The sequence below is a fragment of the Tachysurus vachellii genome, chromosome 1 (genome assembly GCF_030014155.1).
Source record: "Tachysurus vachellii isolate PV-2020 chromosome 1, HZAU_Pvac_v1, whole genome shotgun sequence".
NCBI classification, from domain to species: Eukaryota; Metazoa; Chordata; class Actinopteri; order Siluriformes; family Bagridae; genus Tachysurus; species Tachysurus vachellii.
The window spans coordinates 41,281,311-41,286,310 of record NC_083460.1 but is presented as its reverse complement, the minus strand read 5'-3'; the positions used below and the strand labels follow the sequence as shown (position 1 = coordinate 41,286,310).

General features: G+C 34.3%; 1 protein-coding gene across 1 annotated transcript in view; it reads right to left on the bottom strand.

The window, feature by feature from the left end:
• Positions 1–3,262: 3,262 nt before the first annotated feature.
• The window catches only part of ap1g1 (adaptor related protein complex 1 subunit gamma 1), a 26,224-nt gene continuing 24,486 nt past the window's right edge, over positions 3,263–5,000 (bottom strand). Inside the window, exon 23 of the mRNA XM_060871219.1 lies at positions 3,263–5,000. This exon is cut by the window's right edge and continues 2,359 nt beyond it. The gene's annotated coding sequence lies outside the window, so the exon portion shown is untranslated.

The window sequence follows — 5,000 nt, the reverse complement described above, 5'->3', positions numbered from 1 at the left end:
CTCAGCTCTATACACTCAGCTCTATACACTCAGCTCTATACACTCAGCTCTATACATCTACACTCAGCTCTATACATCTACACTCAGCTCTATACACTCAGCTCTATACATCTACACTCAGTTCTATACATCTACACTCAGCTCTATACATCTACACTCAGTTCTATACATCTACACTCAGCTCTATACATCTACACTCAGCTCTATACATCTACACTCAGCTCTATACATCTACACTCAGTTCTGTACACTCAGCTCTATACACTCAGCTCTATACATCTACACTCAGCTCTATACATCTACACTCAGCTCTATACACTCAGCTCTATACACTCAGCTCTATACACTCAGCTCTATACATCTACACTCAGTTCTATACATCTACACTCAGCTCTATACATCTACACTCAGCTCTATACATCTACACTCAGCTCTATACACTCAGCTCTATACATCTACACTCAGGTCTATACATCTACACTCAGCTCTATACATCTACACTCAGCTCTATACATCTACACTCAGCTCTATACATCTACACTCAGTTCTATACATCTACACTCAGTTCTATACATCTACACTCAGTTCTATACATCTACACTCAGTTCTATACATCTACACTCAGCTCTATACATCTACACTCAGTTCTATACATCTACACTCAGCTCTATACATCTACACTCAGCTCTATACATCTACACTCAGCTCTATACATCTACACTCAGTTCTATACATCTACACTCAGCTCTATACATCTACACTCAGTTCTATACATCTACACTCAGTTCTATACATCTACACTCAGCTCTATACATCTACACTCAGTTCTATACATCTACACTCAGCTCTATACATCTACACTCAGTTCTATACATCTACACTCAGCTCTATACATCTACACTCAGCTCTATACATCTACACTCAGTTCTATACATCTACACTCAGCTCTATACATCTACACTCAGTTCTATACATCTACACTCAGTTCTATACATCTACACTCAGCTCTATACATCTACACTCAGTTCTATACACTCAGCTCTATACATCTACACTCAGTTCTATACATCTACACTCAGCTCTATACATCTACACTCAGTTCTATACATCTACACTCAGCTCTATACATCTACACTCAGTTCTATACATCTACACTCAGTTCTATACATCTACACTCAGCTCTATACATCTACACTCAGCTCTATACATCTACACTCAGTTCTGTTCACACACCCACATAATCGATTCAACCTGATAAACTAATAATAATGCCTAAATTGCAGCATATGGTAAATTTTCCAGTAATGCAGCTCAGCCACTGTGGTGCATCAGCTACAGGAGGGATGCCATTACTTTTGAACTTACAGTTAATATTATTGGGTTTGTTTACCAACTTGTTTCATATCGCATTTATTAAAATCATGCTATTAAATTTGCGTTTACAATAAAAATAATATGCGATTTATATTTTAACATATCACCAGTTTTTCTGCGTCAGCTAGAAGCCAGTCTCAATTTGTACGTTTTCCTTATACATAAATTCACACAGACAAAAGATCTCCTCAGCTCACTGGATTTTCATGAATGTTAAATGTCTTGTAGAAATTCTCCTGTGGAACTTTTATGAATAAATCTGCATCTGGTTTGTGTCCATTGGATGATTTTGTGTGAGGTTTACGTTCGTTCGACTTCTGATGTGTGTCCTGAGTTCATGGAGCCACATCAGAAGTCGAACGAACGTAAACCTCACACAAAATCATCATGGTCTCCTTCCACCAAGTAACAAACTGGAGGAGATACAGAACCAGATCCTGCAGGTTCAGAGCCATAAACGTCCTGAACTCTACACTTCACCTTTAGGACCCTGACGTCCCTCTGATACCTCACGGTTCTGCTCCACCCCGTACATCTTCACTACTTTATTATAAATATATATAACTGTAAATTCATCACCTGCCCTAGTTTACCTCTGTACATCATCTGTACATACACTATATTATCTTGGTTTTTGTTGTATATACAGTGTACATAATGCAGACATTTTCACAGACATATATTTTTTAGACATATTCATACACACCTGGTTATCCTACCTGACGTACCTTATTTATTTGTTGTACATATATTTAAATATTTATGTTGCTATGTACCAGTACTAGGCAATGATAAAGTTCTATTTATCTCTTATACTACTAAGAGAAATGTGTAAAATGATAAATATCAGTAATAAATATCGACTACTATAATAAATATCGTAATTATTATCGACTACTATAATAAATAATAAATATCGACTACTATAATAAATAGCGTAATAAATAATAGACTGCTATAATAAATATCAATTAATATCGACTACTATAATAAATATTGTAATAAATATCGACTACTATAATAAACAGCGTAATAAACAATATCGATTACTATAATAAATATCATTAATATCGACTACTATAATAAATATCATAATTAATATCGACTACTATAATAAAAATATCGACTACTATAATATCGTAATAAATATCGACTACTATAATAAATAGCGTAATAAATAATATCAACTACTATAATAAATATCGTAATTAATATCGACTACTATAATAATAAATATCGACTACTATAATAAATATCGTAATAAATATCGACTATTATAATAATCATAAATAATATCGACTGCTATTATAAATATCGTAATAAATATCGACTACTATAATAATAAATATCGACTACTATAATAAATACTGTAATAAATATCGACTACTATAATAAATAATAAATATCGACTATAATAAATATCGTAATAAATAATATCGACTACTATAAAAAATACTGTAATAAATATCGAATACTATAATAAATATCGAATAATAAATATCGACTACTATAATAATCGTAATAAATACATCAACTACTATAATAAACTATGAAATACTAATAAGAACGTTATGACAAAGAATAACAGAAACGTTACCTAAATAGGACAAACATTAAAATAAATAAATAAATAGTAATAAAATTGTACTAATTAGAATACCACCAAAAATCTAATCAGTTTACTGATAAATAATAACAATAATAGGAGATCCTAATAGCATGAAAACAAAGACTTCAAATTACAATTAAAATAATAAAAATTGAACTAATAATAAATACAAAGGTGATTACAACATGAATAATAATGAATTTTATTCAAATAAAATTAAAGATTAATAAGTAAATTATACAAATAATAGAAGTAATGAGAATAAAATCAGAGACAATGTTAGTTTAGATTTTTTATTTTTTATTTCTCTTGGTCATTTTCTCCAACCCAAAGACAAATATACACAGCATAAGTCTAAAATATCCCATGTAGTAGATTACAAGTTTTTTCATTCATCATCATGAAGTATTTTCAGTCCAGCTCTCGCTCTCTCTCTCTCTCTCGCTCTGAGAAGACACGGGACACTGATTCAGTTCAGCATGTCAAACATATGGATGAGGGGAAACAGAGAGAAATAATAAAAAGGACAACACGTATGAAGTACACCCAGCCCTCATCATCATCCTCCTCCTCCATACGCTCTGATGTGACTAGACAGCGAGCGTAAAAAAAGAAGCTTCGTAAAGATCAAAGTTGTGTGTTGATTTGTTTGTTTATTGAATTGAACAGGGGATTCAGATGGAGGAGAGGATCATCCGAGTGTGTGATACATGGCGCTTTGAACGGGGTTAAACAACACGTGTGGTGTTTTAATAATGTTACACACACAAACACACACACACACACACACACACACACACACACACACACACACAGGTGGGGAGACTCGCATCTTCTCTTGCATCGTCAGGAAGTTCTTTTGTTTTTTTTTTGTTTTTTTACAGAAAGAGTAAAAATGACAAATATTTACAATCAGGGTTTTCACATGCAGTCGAAAGGAAACGCTGCAGCCAAGATAAAATAAACCAAAAGAACAGAACGGGGAGGAAAAGGTGCAGAAAGGCAACTCGCTCTAGCTTGGACACTCTACACACACGTGTACACACGCGCGTACGTGTACACACACACACACGTACACACACACACACACACACACACACGTGTACACACACACACACACACACACACACGTGTACACACACACACACACACACACACACACACGTACACACACACACGTACACACACACACACACGTACACACACACACACACGTACACACACACGTACACGTACACGTACACGTACACACACATACGTACACACACACACGTACATACACACGTGTACACACAAGCAGCATAGGGCCTGATTTTATTCCTCCTCCACTCTCCGTTCCCCTTTCGGATTAAAGATTAAAGACGAGTAACAGCTTCTATCAGTCCGCTACTCTAAGACTTGTGTCTCAGAGTATAAACAGAAATGAGTGCAATGTTAATAAATCCTCTCTGATGTTTAAAAAAAAAGTGCATGTTTCACTGAGATTAATTTATGAAAACAAAAATATAGATCTGGATGTATTTTAGTGAAGAAAGTGATAGTCAACATTGACCTGAAGGATAGCTGTTAACAGAAAGCTAAGCATGAGGAGGGTTCGAGCGGCGATGCAGCGTATATACTTCGCCATCATCATCATCTTGCAAAAACTCATTTCAGTAGTGCATCAAACCGCCAACATTCTGACCGCCATCTATGTGATTAGCGAAACAAAATCAAAAGGAAAAAAAAAAAGAAATGCAGACTCTTGATTCTTTACACTTGTATACATGTACAGCCCCCTAACTCTTCGCCACAGGTCTTCAAACTGGAGTTTATTTCATTTCATTGATTTTTTTTTTTCTCCCGTCATCTTTTACAGTTATATACAATATACAGGCAGCAGATAATACATTTCTTCTAAATCTTCTGAATAAACAATCAAACAGGGAAGTTATTAAATTAGACTGATTACTGTGTAGGATTTTTGATTAGAAAAGGGTCAATATGTTTAAAAAGAAAAATAAACGGTGAAAAGGAT